The sequence below is a fragment of the Terrapene carolina genome, unplaced genomic scaffold, assembly GCF_002925995.2.
Source record: "Terrapene carolina triunguis isolate 2854851 unplaced genomic scaffold, T_m_triunguis-2.0 Scaffold714, whole genome shotgun sequence".
Classification (NCBI taxonomy): Eukaryota; Metazoa; Chordata; order Testudines; family Emydidae; genus Terrapene; species Terrapene triunguis.
The window spans coordinates 13,459,441-13,477,852 of NW_020665065.1; positions in this window are offsets into that span (position 1 = coordinate 13,459,441).

Sequence of the window (18,412 nt, forward strand, 5' to 3'; positions counted from 1 at the left end):
TGAATGGCTGTATAGTTCAGAGAGACCCCTGAATGAAAGCTGTGATAGTAGTAAAACACCATTATTAACATACACCCATCATTCCAGATCCCCCATCCTGGCAGGATCAGATGTCGTTTGCCATCTCTGCTCCTGCTTTGGCAAAGATCCACTGCAGGGGGATCAGAGGCTGTATGTGTGGATGTATGTAAAACTATTTGCCTCTTTGCATGGTCCTTGCCCTTGCAGACAATCCCAGACACCTTCCTTGCCTCCTACACTATCACATGTAACATTGCCGCTCAGATCAAAGATCTTCATGATGCCAGAGTATCAGCTGGCTTGGGCCCCATTGGTTTTCATTTGAAGGCATTTCCCCCATGACCCAATGCAGTGGGATTGTCAGAACTTCAGATAACCGTGAAGAAGAAATTCACTAGCAATATAACCATCTGATTGACACTTTTACCCCTCCCAGACTTGAGCCCTGCTGCTCAAACTAAAATTTCCTCCTGGATTCTCAGCATCTTCCAGCTTCCTTATTTTCTTTCACCTGAGTTAGCTGAGGAGCTAGATCACAGTCCAGGCCCTTTTCTTTTAATAGAGGCTGGAGCTTCACTGTGGAGATGTTCCAGCTGATGGTCAGCACTATCAATTAAGGACTGTAGATTATTTGCACCGGCAGCCAGGGAATCAGACGTTTGAATCTAGGCCTTGCTGTGGCAGCTCACGGCTGGTCGGCTTTATCTTGAGCTTTCCCCAACAGTGCAAGGATTGATGAGAAAGTGTTGACAGCTCAGAGTTTCTTGCTGAATATAGCAGCTTTCTGAACTATGCAGGAGACTTTTTAAGGTGAGCGGATGGGACCACGGGGGAGAGTTCAGCGATGTCATCTTGTTTTTATTTTGGGGCATATTAGAAGGGATCAGGAAAGCTTACACATGTGCATATGTAAGTACACACTGCATTTTAGAAGAGAGAGCCTCATGCTTCAGGGCATGTCAAACTCTACCTGAGGGCCTTAGGAAGATGCTGTGGACAGGTTATTCTAAAACAGTCCACTGCAGGATCTCTCGCATTTTCTTCTGAAGCAGCTAGAACTAACCACTGTGCGGGGAAACAGAATAGTGGGCTAGATGGAGTACCCCTCAGATACGGGGTGGTAGTTCCTAGGTACTTTGATTGTGCTTAGGGCGTGAGTGGGGGTAGGAAGACAGTTTTAGATGAAATTTTTAACTAGTCTGTGTCAGGAAGAGAGTGAAACCCCCCTGTGAGCTGGTAGCACCTCATTTGATCTCGGCAGTGTGGAGACTCAAAGGAGAAACCCTGCCGTAATACTTCAGAGAGTGCTAAACTGTTTGCTATTGATTTTATACTAAGATACTTTATCACTCTTGTTACTTTCAAAAGGAATGTAATCTGTGTCAGGACTGAATAGGTTTTATTAGGAAAAATCATCCCCCCTACCCTGCTATGGCGAGCTGCTACATTTATCCGTTTCGGCAAATCAACTCCCAGCAGATCTCTTTTTTGTTGGAAGAAGCACCTGTTTAGTTGTGACCTAGTGGTTAGCAAAATGCTTTAAAACTTGTGTCTCTCTTCTGAATACAGCAATAAGCTCAAAAATCTGCCACGCTAGTTTGTCCCAGTCAAGGTAACTGTAAACCTAAAACTCCTCTTAAAATAGTCTTTGCCTTCTTTGAGTCTAATTATGCTCTTCAACTAAACGTATATACAGAGCCCCCAAGACTGTAGATTCTGAGCACCTCAAGGTAAAGCAGCATTATTACAGGGAAATGAGGCCCAGAGAGATTAAGTGACTTGCTGAGGGTTACATCGGGAGTCTGTGGCAGAGCTGCAAATTGAACTCAGGTCTCCTCAGTCCCAGTCCAGTGTCTTAACCAAAATGTCCAACTGCCCAAGTTGGCTACTCAAGCAAAACTCCCACTGAAGTCGTAGAGGATTTGGGACGTGCAAGGAATGCAGCCCCAGGCCTGGAGCGGCAGCATGGTTCCGTAGCCACATCAGGCATTGCGTCAGGAGCTGCCGTGGGTTCTATTCCTGGTTCAGCCCCTGACCCGTTGTGTGACTTTGGGTAAATCCCTTAATCTCTCTGTGCCTCTTATTCCCTTCCAGCCCCTTGTCTGTAAGCTACTCAGGACAGGCACTGTCTCCAATTACATGTCTGTACAGTGCTGCCCCAATCTCAATTTCTGTGATTAACTGTTTCTATATTATAAATAATAACAATAATCTGGCCCTGACTTCACAACCTTCTTCTTTTTTTAACAATTTCTTTCCAGTGCAGTTTTTCCTCTTTCCCATAAAACTATTTTTGGCTTTCATTTCTCCCCCCTCTTTTATGATCTATTGACTGAGTCACGTGTAGGCAACTGACTGCCCCTGACTCATACCTATTCCATTTTTGATGCCCTTAGCAAGGGCCGATGATCTCTTCCTTGAAACACAGTAGGCCATTTTTGCACTTTTGTCACTGACCTAAAATTTAAAAAACCAGTACTTAAAACCCATAGACGACTTGCCTGCTATGAATAAAGCCAAGAGAGTTCTGTCAGCTGCAGCACAAGGAGGGGAAAATATCTCTGATGAAAAGTGCATTTAGAGCTTTTTGTCTCCTATTGTTGAATCAAGTCGTGGTCTATTCAAAAACGTGCAGCCTCTAAAGCGTCACTCAAGTTTATCAACCTGTTTTAATTAGCACTTCTCCTGGGAGCAACGCTGTGTGAGAAAAGACAGGACTCAACGTCGCTGCAGTTTGAGATTGATGGGGAAACTGACCGTTACCCAACCTGTCCTCAGGCATTGCAAAGTTTGCTGAAGTTTTACAAGAGCCTGGGCTTTTCCAAGGAGCCTAAGGAAATTAGGCACCCAACTGCCACTTAATTTCAGTGGCATATGGGTGAGTTCGTATCTTTTATTGGGCCATCTTCTGCTGGTGAAAGAGACAAGGTTTCAAGCTACAAAGAGTTCTTCTAGTACCTTGGGACCAACACACCTACAACTGTGGGAGAGGGATAGCCATTTAGGGAATTGGGGTAAAAATCTGTCTGGGGATTGGTCCCACTTTGAGCAGGGGGTTGGACTAGATGACCTCCTGAGGTCCCTCCCAACCCTGATATTCTATGATTCTAACATCACTGCAAACAAGTGGCATATGGATAAGACTAGATTTTTAAAGGTGTTTGGGCATTGCTCCACTTAACTCTGCAACGCTTAACTGTCTGAAGAGCATAAGTCATATTGACTTTCATTGAGTGTCGGGCTCCTAAAGCCCAGATCTTCAAAGGTATTTGGGCTCCTAACTTCCATTGAAATACTTTTCACAAGGGGTTGTGAAATACCTTTGAGGATCTGAGCCCTAAGTGCCTAAGTCATTTTGGAAAATGAGACTTAGGGTCCTAAGTCACTTAGGTGCTGAGGGGCACCACCTGAATGCTTTTTAAAATCTGGATCTAATTCCCGTGAACTCCTTTGAAAATCCCAGCCAGGAGGTCTACAATACAAAGACGAGAAACCTGTGTGACAGAAATCATGATTATTTATTTGTATTAGAGTGGTACCTTGAAGGACTTGCCTGAGACCCCATTGTGCTAGGCATTATACAAACATATTGTAAGACACCAAAGGTAGGCAGATGGGGTGCTGACACCACTGCCCATCACACTGATCAATATTGTCTTATTGTTTCCTTGTATTCTCCCGCCTGTCTGCCTATTCACCTTATGCCTCTTGTCTTATACTTTGTAAGCTGTTTGGGGCGGGGGACATCTTTTTGTTCTGTGGTCCTGGTCAATGACTGAGGAATCCAAGGTGCTATTGCAATACAAATATTAATAAATAATAATAATAATTAAAAAAAATAATACACTCCCTGTCTTGTAGGGCTTACAATATACATAAATAAGACAAACAGAGAGTAAGAGAAGGGAAATATCATTATCCCCATTTTACAGATGGGAAACTGAGGCACAGAGCTATTAAAAATGTCTCCATAATCCTAGTAGGAATTCTGTGGCAAAGCCAGCAATTGAGCCTTTATCTCCTGAGTCCCAGTCCAGTGCTTGGCTTTTTGTCAAACTCGGTTATGCATTTGTGGTGTTTCTGTGCTTGGTTATTATTTGATCATGTTGTGGTCAAACACATTCCTCTAAGTTCCTATTGATTTTTCTTTTTGATCCCTCTTACCTTCATCTTTTTTATTAGCCTTTCATTTACTCAGACAAGGTGGGTGAGGTCATATGTTTTATTGACCAACCTGTGTTGGTGAAATTGACATGCCTTTGAGCTTACACATAGCTCTTCTTCAGGTTTGGGAAAGGTAATCAGGGTGTCACAGCTAAAAACAAGATGGAACAGACTGTTGAGCAAAAGGAGTTAACACATGTTGCAAGAGACCATTCAAGGTGATTTGGAGTTATATGTAGTGGTCAGAGGGTATAGATGGTGAGTCCTCTGGGGATGATGGGGTTTTTTTCTTGCATTTGCTCAGGAAATAGATGTTGCTGTTAAGTTTGCATCTTGTCACTGACACTGGTAGTGATATTGGATGGCAAAAATTCATGTTCTTTAAACAGCCAGTATTCCAGGGCTGTATATATGTGTATATTCTTCCCTGAAAACATAAAAAATATGTACTGTAACCTGTTAAGATTAACAAATACACTGCAATATTGGGTGATTACTATAGCCAGGTGAAATTCAGCTTTAACTTTTCAGTGAAAAACACAGATGTGGTCACAGCAAAAAATTTAGCAAATTTGTGTTGGTATTGCTGTTATTTGCACAGCTTTCATGACTACAACATGCTGGAAGTGTGTTGCGTGGTTACAGTGTATAGAGCAGGGACTCAGAACTATTTCCAATTCTATCACTGACTCATTGTGCAACCTTAGGAGAGTGATTTATCCTCTCTGTGCCTCAGTTTACCCTGCCGTAAAATGGGTTCAGTGATATTTTCCTACCTCACAACTTAATTAAATATTTGTAAACTGTTTTGAGAGCATAGGTGGAAATTAGTATTATTACTATCCTTGAGAAATAGCAATTTTTTCTCATTCAACAGATTATCTTTATTAAAGTACTGTCTAAATGACACTTTAAAACTTTTATAATTTAATGGGAGATGCGCTACAGAATTTTCTGGGAATCTTTATACATTAAGATACACACACACCAACCTCTCTCATGCTGATGATTTTTTTAAAATAGACATAGTTCATGCCACCCATTCAGCAATTTTGCTCATCTGCTGCAGAAGCAGACAGTTCACCAGCAGAGGGAGCACAAGATAATGCCTGACTAACGTAATTGCCTTTCATGATGAGATAACTGGCTCTGTGGATGAGGGGAAAGCAGTGGATGTGTTATTCCTTGACTTTAGCAAAGCTTTTGATACGGTCCCCCACAGTATTCTTGCCAGCAAGTTAAAGAAGTATGGGCTGGATGAATAGAGTATAAGGCGGATAGAAAGCTGGCTAGATCGTCGGGATCAGTGGGTAGTGATCAACGGCTCCATGTCTAGTTGGCAGCCGGTATCAAGCGGAGTGCCCCAAGGGTCGGTCCTGGGGCCGGTTTTGTTCAATATCTTCATTAATGATCAGGAGGGTTGCCTGGATTGCACCCTCAGCAGGTTGGCAGATGACACTAAACTGGGAGGAGTGGTAGATATGCTGAAGGGTAGGGATAGGATACAGAGGGACCTAGACAAATTAGAGGATTGGGCCAAAAGAAATCTGATGAGGTTCAACAAGGACAAGTGCAGAGTCCTGCACTTAAGACAGAAGAATCCCATGCACTGCTACAGACTAGGGACCGAGTGGCTAGGCAGCAGTTCTGCAGAAAAGGACATAGGGGTTACAGTGGACGAGAAGCTGGATATGAGTCAACAGTGTGCCCTTGTTGCCAAGAAGGCTAACGGCATTTTGGCCTGTATAAGAAGGGGCATTGCCAGCAGATCGAGGGATGTGATCATTCCCCTCTATTCGGCATTGGTGAGGCCTCATCTGGAGTACTGTGTCCAGTTTTGGGCCCCACACTACAAGAAGGATGTGGAAAAATTGGAAAGAGTCCAGCGGAGGGCAACAAAAATGATTAGGGGGCTGGAGCACATGACTTATGAGGAGAGGCTGAGGGAACTGGAATTGTTTAGTCTGCAGAAGAGAAGAATGATTTGATAGCTGCTTTCAACGACCTGAAAGGGGGTTCCAAAGTGGATGGATCTAGACTGTTCTCAGTGGTACCAGATGACAGAACAAGGAGTAATGGTCTCAAGTTGCAGAGGGGGAGGTTTAGGTTAGGTAGGTATTAGGAAAAACTTTTTCACTAGGAGGGTGGTGAAGCACTGGAATGGGTTATCTAGGGAGGTGGTGGAATCTCCTTCCTTAGAAGTTTTTAAGGTCAGGCTTGACAAAGCCCTGGCTGGGATGATTTAGTCGGGGATTGGTCCTGCTTTGAGCAGGGGGTTGGACTAGATGACCTCCTGAGGTCCCTTCCAACCCTAATATTCTATGATTCTATAATAACAACAACAAAAAGCCAACAATGGTAGTGACATCGTTGATGATGCTATTGAGAAATAAAGGAAGTAAACAATTTAGAGCAGAGTTGCATTGCCTTCCCCATAGGAACTGGAAGGAATGTAGTTGGTTTGGAGAGCAGAATCTTGCTTATATATTAAGTTTTGCTGGTAGTCAGTTATGTTTCTTTATACAGACAAAGAAAACAAAACACCCTAGAAAGAACTGTGTTGACTATAGTATGTACATTGGTTGGCAGGTGGCTTTTAGGAGCATGGAATCCATGTTCTAACTGTGGGTCAGATTCTGTTACCTTTAATCACACTGAGTAGTACATCACTTTGCCAATAGCAGCGTTGCCAACTTTCATGTTTTTTTGATAGGCTCATGATATTTGGTGTTTTGCTTACAGCTCTGGCTCCTAGAGTCATGTGTCAGGTGAGAATCTCAGCTTACATTGAAATTAAAAAGTACGTTTCTAGCCATCATGGTTGTGGAGAGAAACTTGAAAATGGGGCCCAAGTGAAACCTAAAGACGTGAAAACAAACAAAAAGTGCCCAAAATGTATTATTTTTTTAAAAATCCTCAAGGTTTTTAAGATACTGCCATAATTTTTGGACTTTGACCCATTGTTTTTGAACACTTGAGCCTTGTCTTCACTAGGGAATAAAAGGTGTTTTTACCTCATGTTAGCTAACATGAGGTAACTAATATGAGATGCTAGTGAAGACAAGGGAGATTGGCGTTTTCACATGTTAGCAGGTCAAATACCTCATCCTACCTCTCAAGGGTGTTGTGAGGACAGATTCCTAAATATTGGTGAACTACTCCGATACTGTGGTATTATAAGGCCCTAGATAGGCAGAGGGAAAAGCCATATTTTCCCCTCCCTAAACTGAAAGGAAAACCTTGCAAGACAAATCCACTCAAAATGTGTGTGTGATCTTCACTACCTATTGTACAAGTTACATTCCATCTCTTTTTATTAGGTGTCCTGTCTATTACTTTCCTTTCCTCTCTCATTGGCATAAGAGATTATATCTGAAGCTAGTCTAAGCAGTTTCAGAGATAAGCATTTTGCAGATATTCATCTACCACTTGAGGCTTTTGTAAGATCCTGGTATATTGGCTTTCATGTACAGGTACAATAATCCCCCCTAATATTAGCTAGAGTACAGTTGCTATCATTTTAAAAGCCTTCTGTTTACAGGATTCTCTATCTGTACTTAAGCAATGCTAAATATTAGTAGCAATCTCTTAGTTTTTCAAAGTGCTATACCACAAAAACCTCACTGCTTCTTACTAATAAATGTTTTGTTTTGAGTGGGGGGGGGGGAATTCCTGTTGAGATTCAGATGTTAGTTTCCACCAAAACGCAAATAGTTTTTTTAAGCTGAAAAGCAAAGGCATATTTCCACCTAAATGCATATTTTAGGTCATAGAGCTCTTGTCTTAAATCTTCCAGATTTAGCTCTACTGTTCTAGCAATAATGATGGGTTTTTTTCTTTTGAACTGAGGATTCTATGCAAGCTTCCACTGTGAATCCACAAAGAAGATCTATATCTGTTATAGTCATAGTGTATAATTATATTGGCTAATATAACACTTCACATCCAAAGATCACAAGGCACTTAACAGAAGTCCAAAATGTTCATTGTACAGGTGAGAAAACTGAAGCACAGAAGCCAAATTTTCAAAAGGGATTAATGATTTTGGGTGATTTGATATTTGGGTATCCAACATGAGATCGCTTAGAGGGGCCTGAGCATCCACCCTCTGAAAAGCAGGGCCCGTTAGGAGATCTCAGATCAGGCCCCTGTAAAACAGTAGGGCCTTTAGAAAATTTTGGCCCTATTTTGTACTGTTCAAATGACTTGTCCAAGGTCATATAATCATAACGCCCATGCCATCGCCAAGAAATAGAGCATGGGGTAAAATCTGCAAAAAGGTCTGAAGGGATTTAGGAGCCTAATTCCTACTGAAAGTCAATGAGATTTAAGCTCCTAAATCATTAAGGCCCTTTTTCAAAATTTTACCCCAAAGCTCTTGATTCCTAATTTAGTTGAAAGTGGAAATGTTATATTAAACAGTTAATTACAACCAACACATACCAATCAGTAATGTCGGGCGGGAAATTGGAAGTAAAGATATTATGAAGAGACAGACAGTTAAAGGGGAAAAAAATCAGTGTATTTATACTGTATGTGGTCATGAAAACCATCTAACGGGCTACTGTGTTTCACAAATTCTAGGGTAGATGTCAAACTTTATATCAATTGACTTCATAGCACAGATTAACTGTCACATAAACCATGATGTTTTGCCAACCAGAGAATAAATTAACTTTATTCTGCATGTATGGACGTCACCAAGATTTACCCACCTCAATATGTCATCATTGTTCTCAAGGAAATACAACATTACAAAGGGGGGAAAAAAGCAAGGAGAACCTCTAATCGCCTTCTTTACTTTCTCCCCACTGAAACCTACTTTACGGCTATATCTGCCCATCAGTCGACCGTTGGGTTTTCCATAGCTCTATCACTATGGTATCTACGAATTTTAGATGCTATCCCTCTGTTTTTAGAAGATAAGGTAAAGTTGTATTTTACCCCTCGTGCCAGTCTGGTTGGTGTGTGTGTCTTTTGGGGATGGGAACGGGTGCTAAGAGGTAGCAAAGGCTTCCTTTTAATTAGAAATATAGGATGGGGTTTTCAAAAGCACCTAAGTAACTTAGGAGTGTATGTCCCATTAAAAATCAATAGCCCTTGTGCTCCTAAACCACTTACGTGTTTTTTTTAAAATCACATGAATATATATTTTTTTCATTTGTATGTGGAAGGGGAAGCAGAGGGTAGGTAGAATGGATCTGAATTTTGTTGGGAGAGGTTGAGAAATTCAAATTAGCTTTGCAAAGGCAAAAAATAGTTTGAGAGGTTTTGCAAACCCTTCAACTCTATGCAATTTTCACATGACTAGCATGCAAATGGGTACTCGTGCGTGCAAAGACCTATCTGTGTACACACTTGCCTGTGTAAATGCAGGGCTTGCACCGCCATTGCACGTGTATTGGTCTGTCTTGTAGGCCCAGATATGAGTGTTTGACTCCGGCTGCATTTGGGGATGTCACTGACTCAGCTCATTTCCACCCACACACTGCTCTGAGAGGTCCTAGGCTTTCTTGAATACTTCGCTCAGCTGCTGTTAAACAACAAACGCCCACACACAAAGCAGAGGCCTAGAAAAGTGGCCCGGTGGAAGTTAGCCTTGAAGCTGACCAAAGAGGCAAGCCCAGAGGATGAAGTCCTGCAACCCACAATAAACACCTTCCTCTAAGATAGGGTGACCAGATGTCCTGATTTTGGGGTCTTTTTCTTATATAGGCTCCTATTACCACCCCACTCCCATCCTGATTTTTCACACTTGCTGTCTGGTCACTCTACTCTAAGATGAGGAGGGAAATATCTTTGGGTAATTTCAAACCACAAATGGAATCTGCCAGTTGGCAAAAACTAAAAGGTCAGAGACAAAAATGAACTCTACCGAAGAAGACAGGTTGGCCCCAGTCAGCTGATTTGGGCTATGGGGCTATAAAATTGCAGTGTAGATATTTGTGCTCAGGCTGGAGCCCGGGTTCTGTAGAGCTTGTGGAATAAGGACCTCACAATAAATAAGCTACAGAAAAGCACATTTGCTGAGTTGAGGCCTGCTCCTGACTTCAGTGTGCTTTGCAGAATCTCAGCAGTAATGCGGATCGGGTCCCTGGAGCATTTTGGCAAGAGGGACAAACCTTAATGCCTAAATTCAATGGCTAAACTGCCATTGACTTCACTGAGACCAATATCTGGCATAGAGAGCTGTTAAGGGACATCTACCCTCAGCTAATTGAAAAGCTAACAGTAACTGACATTAACTAGGCTGCATATGAAAACTGTCAACTCAAAGAAAAAGCTCCTTATTTACCGCAAGGATTGTTTATTTGTCTTGATAGAAAAATTGCAGAAGCCCAATTTATTCTGGATGATACAAACTGAACATTAACAGCAGCTGTGGGCAATGGACTCTCCAGTTATTTTAATTTTTAAAAGCTCCAGTTATGCAAGGAAAATCAGTGCTGATCATAGTGCACACTACACACTTGAAATACTGGCTCCAGTAGCAGGGTCAAATTCTGCTCTCAGGTGTAAATCTAGAATACCTTTGTTGATTTCAACTGAGTTACTCTTCTCAGTTGAAACCAATACGATTACTCTTGATTTATACCTAGTAATGGAGATATCGTATAGTCTTCAGTCACCTACTTAAGAAGCAAAACCATTGGATCCTTCCACTACTTACTGCACCCTGCCATTCTCTGCTCACTGCAATAAGGCTGCAGAAATACTGCCTCTTTGCTATTCATGTTCCATTTTTTTATGTCCTCTCCATATTTACCCTCCTTCTTTCTGCCTGTAGGGGGAGTGGCTATTAGCAGTGCTGTTAGGTGTTCCCTTCCTACCTGTCTGTCTAGCTGCAAACCATTCTGTGACATTGTGCTTAAAAGATACTGCAGGAAAACAAGTTGTGTATGTATTTTGATATAGCTGCTGCCCGGATCTATGACCTGGAGGCAGTTCTATAATTTAGTCATACGGTTCAGTTATATAACAATAGTCATGCCTAGCCCTTATATAGGGCTTTGTATCAGTCGATCTCAAAGTGCTTTATAAAGGAGGGTAGTATCATTATCCCCATTTTACAGATGGGGAAACTGAGGCACAGAGCGGTGCAGTGACTCACCCAAGGTCAGTGGCAGAACCAGAATCCCAATCTCGTGAATTTCAGTTTGGCACTCTGTCTTCTAGACCACACTGCTTTGTATGATATCCATGGCCACAATTCTCAGTCATCTTCCTTACGGTTTTGATAGTGGCGTGCATTGTTGAAGAATCCCAAAGTGCTTTATAAACTATAATTGCATCAGAGTCACTCACCCACTTCTGAAATGTGGCCACCTCTAGGGTGAGACAGTGGTGGTTTAATTGCACACGCCAGCACCATGCATCAGTGTAGAGCAGAAATGGAAGAATTCTTCATTCAGTTGCAACCAAAGGAAGAATTTTAAGTGGGCAGAATGTTAATACTGTACCCCAATTGGCTTTGGCCAGAACACCACAATTAACAAGCCCAACTCTTGTGAAGAGTGTTGCAGGATAATTAATGGCCTTGGTATTACATCTCATCAGAGAGAGGGTTCCTTCAACAGCACATAAGTCCACTCTGGGGTGTGCGTTCAGTGCTCTCCCAGAGGGATGAGTACCACCTACTGAATTATCACCCCCACTTTCTGCAGTCCCCTTCAAAAGAAATGCAGCTATGTGAATTCAGCCCTAAATAACAATGTACGTCAATGCATAATTCATTTGCTAGTTAACAAAAGAACATTCACACTGGGTCAGACCAATGGTCCATCCAGCCCAGTATCCTGTCTTCCGACAGTGGCCAATGCCAGATGCTTCAGAGGGAGTTCACTAAACAGTGATGCTTTACATACAGACGTGATGTTACCATTTATTTTAATGTCTTACCACAGGGTATTCTGGGACAGTGGGTGCAGGCAGGAGTATGCCAGCTATTTGGATGTGTACAACTTTCAACTACCTTGGTCCGGAATTTGTTGTGGTGTCTGGTGGGTGTATCTATTTATCTTCACACAGCTAGGGCTCCCTAACTGCGCCTGCTGCTAGATTGCATGTCATTATAGTTCCATCTGGGGCATAGGGAGGTGATGAGTTGGCCACAATGGGTGAGACTTTCTGAAGAGCTCCACACCTGGCAGCTTGTGTTGTTCTCTCTGTTTTCGGGAGGGAGAGGGGAGCAATTCTCCCTTGATCTCCGTGGGAGCTGCTGGACACTGAGCTCTCTGGAAAATCTTTCCATATACATTGCAGGTTCAAATTGCTGGCTGCCCCCCTGTCTGGGACTTAACATTTGCAATGTGCCGTTCGTTCTGCTTGTGTCACACTGTAGAGGGGATGTGCATTCAAATAGCCGGCAATGAGAACAGGAGAGCAAGGGCTTTTAAGTGGCAACTGTTCCAAGGATGGAGGAAAGTGAAGGAATATTTGACACTTTTTTTTTAAAGCCTTCACTGTCAGAACAGCCCTGGCTTTCAGTCTCTCCCTCCAGATCTAGTCTCTAAGGCCTTGTCTAGACTTTGACAGGGAGGGTGGTGTTAAAAACAAACAAACAAACAAACAAACATGTTAGCTCATATGTTTTGGGGTTTTTTTTAAACCACTTAGCACATACTGTTGACAGGGTTTTTAACACCTTTCCAAATGTATTGGACCTTGTCTACACACTCTTTAACTACACCAGTATGGTGAAAGTCATACCACCCCAGTAGTGTGGACACAGTTCTAATGGTATCAAAGTGCTTATACCAATATCGCTTTTTCCTGTACACGAAGGGGAATGAACTAACAATGGGGTCTTAGTTTATGACTAGGGTCCCAAGGCTCTACAGTAATACAAGTAAATAATATTAATAATAACAGTACAAGGCACCTTTATGGCTGTATAACTGTGTCTACATTTGGGGTTTTGCAAGTATTTTGGTTAACAAAAAGTCACATCTCTAATATAGTTTTACTCGTACCAAAACTGTGTGTGGACTAGGCCTTAAATGCCAATATTGGTCCTACGTCTCTATGGAGAAATGTCCACTGCTCCTCCTAGGCTCTTTATTACACTACATCCATTCGTTAAGAAATCAAATATTCACAGTGGCTCCATTAAGCATATTTTAGCTAATTAATTAAAAAAACGAATCCTGAAAAATAAGATCTCCCTTTGGTGACTGAGGAGACAGCTACTAGTGGCTTCAATTGAAATTTGGAACGGAATAGAACTGTAACTAATAAATGAGGAAAATGTTGCAAATTTCATTTGCGTTTGCCAAGCATTTCCCTAATTGGTTTTGATAAAGGCCATTTCATCAACCCCTGTGAAATATATCAAGCATCCATAGATGTCAACAGTGGGGGAGGGGGGAGTTCAGAATAAATTGTATTGAAATTTTTTCACAAATATTGATTCCTTTTTTAAAGCTGGCTGCTGGAGTCTACTACATAAAAGTCAAATACAAGCCGCCGATCTACAGACTCATTGGATTGCTGTAATTCATTAAACAAATGCTGGATTTAATAGAACTGGATATTGAAACTTGTGCCATAGATGCACTCAGCTGTGAAATATGCTATGGAGTCATTTGTTTTCAGGGGTCTAGATGTCTGATTCCCATTAATGCCAAAGGGAGTTATCAGGGAAAATCTGGGGGGAGGGATAGCTCAGTGGTTTGAGCATTAGCCTCCTAAACCCAGGGGTGTGAGTTCAGTCCTTGAGGGGGCCACTTAGGGATCTGGGACAAAATCAGTACTTGGTCCTGCTAGTGAAGGCAGGGGGCTGGACTTGATGACCTTTCAGGGTCCCTTCCAGTTCTATGAGATAGGTGTATATATATATCTCTTGGATCAAATTTTGCTCTCAGTTACACCTTCTCAATGGAGTAACCCTAGGTTTATATCAGGTTCTATGAGTTTGCAGTGTTTGGATCTAAGCTAATGCTTTGGTCTATTACATTTGCTCCATATTCCTTAGTTGTGATGTAGTTCCTTTGATTCAGCAGTTTCAAGGCACATTACAAACGTTAAGCAATTTATTTTCACAATCCCCAGGGAGATAGCGTGGGCAAGTGCCATTGTGCTCATTTCATATATCGTGAAACTGAGACCCAGAGAAGTCGCACAAGTTATGACAGTGAATCAGTGAGCCAGCTGAGAATATGACCCAGGATTTCTGACCTCCCAGTCTTCTGCTCCAACCGCTTGACCGCATTCCAGCATCTCGTTAATTTGTGCAATTTATACTTCCTTAAAACAAGAGCAAAACACTAAAATGTGATTTATACTATAGCAGTAATGCATCCAGCAAGGTCACCCTTTGTATCAGAGTGTTGGCCTGTTCTCAGATTAGGAAGAAAAGATTCACTGTCCTTTGAATCACTGCTCAATATTCTAAGAGTGAGAAGGAGGGTCAGATGCCGTTATGAATATACAAAATAAAAAATCTGCCCTTTAGAGGGAAAAAATTCTACAAGTAATAGAACCACAATCACTTAGTGTCTAGGCTGAAGAACTGGGAACAGATGTCTGCAGGATACATCCTGCAACAGTCCTATTCATTTTATATAATAACTAGAGGTAGGCTAAGCTTTTTCTAGTGGCCAGTTTGTAAGTTTGCTCGTCTGTTTGATTAGATTTGGGGGAGGGGGACTTGCTTTACTATCAAATTGCTCAGTGGATGCCTCGACTAAAATTTGGAATAGGCCAAGATATTGCTATTCGCAGCATAGAATTCAAGTTCACAATGAAACAGGAACACAGAAGACCCCACCGGAAATTTATTTACACTTGATGGCCCTTTTTCCAATCAGAAAGGGCCAATTTTGTTGGCAGATGTAAAAGAAACTAGTGATATTTCAAGCCTTTTCAACTGGGAATCATTATTGTAAACAGTGATGCAATGAGAAGATGGGGAAGGAATTTTAATACACTGACAGACAGCATTTTTGTGTGGAAGTGACACACAAGCAAATAAAAAGTAATTCACGGAATTTACATAAGGCTTCATGATCTCTAAAGTCATCAGACTGGGAGACGACACACTGAAATTCATTTTATTAAATTGTGGCTGATTATTTAATCGAAACAGAAAGGATTTAATTGAGTCAAGTCAAAAGGCCATATTAGATTACGGTCACTCTTAACACAAAAGGCATTTCCCTTCTGGCTAAACAGGTTCCTTCACATACCATACATAATAAACTACAGGCTGGTAAACTGAATAACAAATTAGAGGTTGGCCAGAACTCTTAATGGTACCTCTTTCTTACTCCCTACCCCTTTCATTTCCGACTTCCCTCCCATTCCCTGGCCTGAAAAAACTCAGACATCTAAAGCAATACCAAACAATATAGACTGTATTTTAATATTTCCAAATATTACTTGGATTCCCTCCACCCACCCATCTTCTATAACATCTTGGAGAACATAGTCTTCTCTTAAGGTCCATTTCTCCTGAAACTTGTTGCTCAATATTTAACTTTTCAGATATTTAAGAATACTGGTGTTAAGTTTGTGTTTGATTCTACAAGTTACTGAACACCTAGAATAAGAAGGTGTCAGTGGAGATAAGGCACTGAACTGGGGCTTGGAGGATTTGGTGTCACTCCAGACTTCTTGTGCGACCTTGGGCAAGTCATGTAATCACTCTGTGCTTCAGTTTCCCCATCTGTAAAATGGAGCAATAATTAGAGTTTCAGATTTTCGGCACAGTACCAAATAAAAAAAGAGAGAGAGAGAAAGAAATTGGTTTTTATCCACTAAACACTGGAAAAACATCAGAACTGGTTACTTAGATGTAAGGGTTTGTCTACGTGGAAAAGGAGCAGGAATGAGGACTACTGAAGAGTGATGTCTAAAGCACACTACCGTGTCACACATGAATTGGTCTGTGCAGACCCAGCTGGTACACACTAAAAGTTCTCTAGTGTACTTGAACGTAGTGCTGTTTGAAACTACACTTCGTTAAAGCGCACTAGGGAACATTACAAAGAGATTACTCATTACAGTGCATACTACTACTGTAATGAGAAATGTATATCATCTACATTACTCATTACATATATACAATGATGTCCCTGATTTTTGGACAGCTACATAAGACTAAAAAGTTGCTAAAAATAAACCCAGAAAAATTAAATGAATAAACCCTGAAAAACAGAACCCCAATAACTATCCTTTCTCCCACTCTTTATTGGCTGTGGCTTTTCAGATGGTAGGCTCTTTAGGAGAGAGACTGTTTCTTACTCTGTTTGTAAAGTACATGTTGAGTCCGCTAAGCATTACTGTCATATAAACAATAATAACTCTTGTTGAAGTCAATGGGCATTGAAGGCACTTGCACTTTCCCAGGTCCAGGCCCACAGCAAGCGATGTTAGAAAGGGGTGGGTGGAATGGTTCTTTTGAACAATGAGTCCCCTCTTTTCTACTCACATTAGTGGCATGTTCTCCCTTCCAAAGGCTCTATGCATGGACAGAAAAGGGCAATAGACCTCAGGCTCTGTAAAAGTCAAATGTGTTGTTGCCTCCATGAATCTTCAAAGCCTTATTTGATGTTGTCTTTTGATTTAGCTAGTTGTCTTTTCTATTGTCAATCTCCTTTTATATACCACATATGGGGAGAGTACATAGACTACTCAGCATTACCAGGCACAATGGAGCTGATCCTGTGTATGTCAAGTTGTTTGATTGAAACTCAGAATTTAAAAAAGACCAACAACAAGCAACTCCCAGAATATTCCAATAATCTGGGGGAAAACATGGATTTGATTCTCCTTGTATTTTGATTGTTATAAAAGCTTATATGTGATAGCTGGGGAAATTCCAGATGCAGTAAACAATGTATAAGGAGGCTTTCAAAAGCACGTAAGAGATTTAGGAACAGAAGTTCCATTGTTTTTTCCAATAGCATTTGTGCTCCTAAATCCCTTAGGCATTTTTGGAAAAATTCACCCTTAAACTGTAAATCATCCCCAAAATGCTTTTTTTAAAAAATCTGGACACCATTTAACTAAAAATAGTCTTTATCTGGCTACTTCAAAGATAAACTGCATTTCTGTTGTGCAGCTGCATCATCTGATTGGAGTATCAATCAGTGTCACGTGCTTTCTATGCTTGAATTTTTATTTTGGGTTCATTTATGGAACAGGCACGTGTACCAAGATTTCCCACTGTTCTCCTCCCTTCGCTCGTGCTCACTTAATAGCATAGCATTTAACGCTGTTGTCAGAAAATAATATGCTAGATGGCAGGTGAAATTCACCCCTAAGCAGAGCAAAACCTCTGCACCACTAAAGTCTAATTTAATCCCTATTTTGAGGATTTAAGTGATACTTGGCCCTCTGCACAGAAATTAATCTCACACATAATAATCTCTCAGGTATTTTATATTTACCACACATCTTGGTCCTGGGCTCAGTACAGTTCCCCTTGAACTCAATTTTGCTGTTGCAGCAATGATCAGGCCCTGAACTGCTGAGGAATGTCAACATGTAATTTGTATATCATCACATCGCTAGTAGAATGGGTATGAAATTCACAGGAGCGTGTTTCTATTCTCTCTCATTCAGTTTGGATAGCGTTTGGCTCAGACCAATCAAGGGGACTCAAGCTGCATAATTTTCTGTTATAGTCTCTTAGAAAAACATTTGCCCTGTGAAATGGCTTCATACTAAACCATTATTCCTTCCCCTGTTTAATTTCTCTTTGTGTCTTCTAAAAGTAATTTTAAAACTTTGCATCAAATGATGAATCCCAAGTGCTCACAAAAGTTGACCGACTGGTTTTTTGGGCAGACCCTGGGCTGTTCTAATGCTCCCACTCCTGGCCTGCCATTCCCATACAGTTCCTAAGGAAAACTTGCCCGTCAACCCAAAATAAGTAGTGGTTTTGTGATGTAGAAACAGACTCAGCAGGGACTAGACTGAGACCAGGGATGATACATACGAATGTTGACAGAAGCAGGCATAACTCTGGTGAAGTCAATGCAGTTGCGCCTGCTTATACCAGCAATGAATTTGACCTAGGTCTACAGCAGGGGTAGGCAACCTATGGCACGCGTGCCGAAGGCGGCACGCAAGCTGATTTTCAGTGGCACTCACACTGCTCGGGTCCTGGCCACCGGTCCGGGGGGCTCTGCATTTTAATTTAATTTTAAGTGAAGCTTCTTAAACGTTTTAAAAACCTTATTTACTTTACATATAACAATAGTTTAGTTATATATTATAGAAA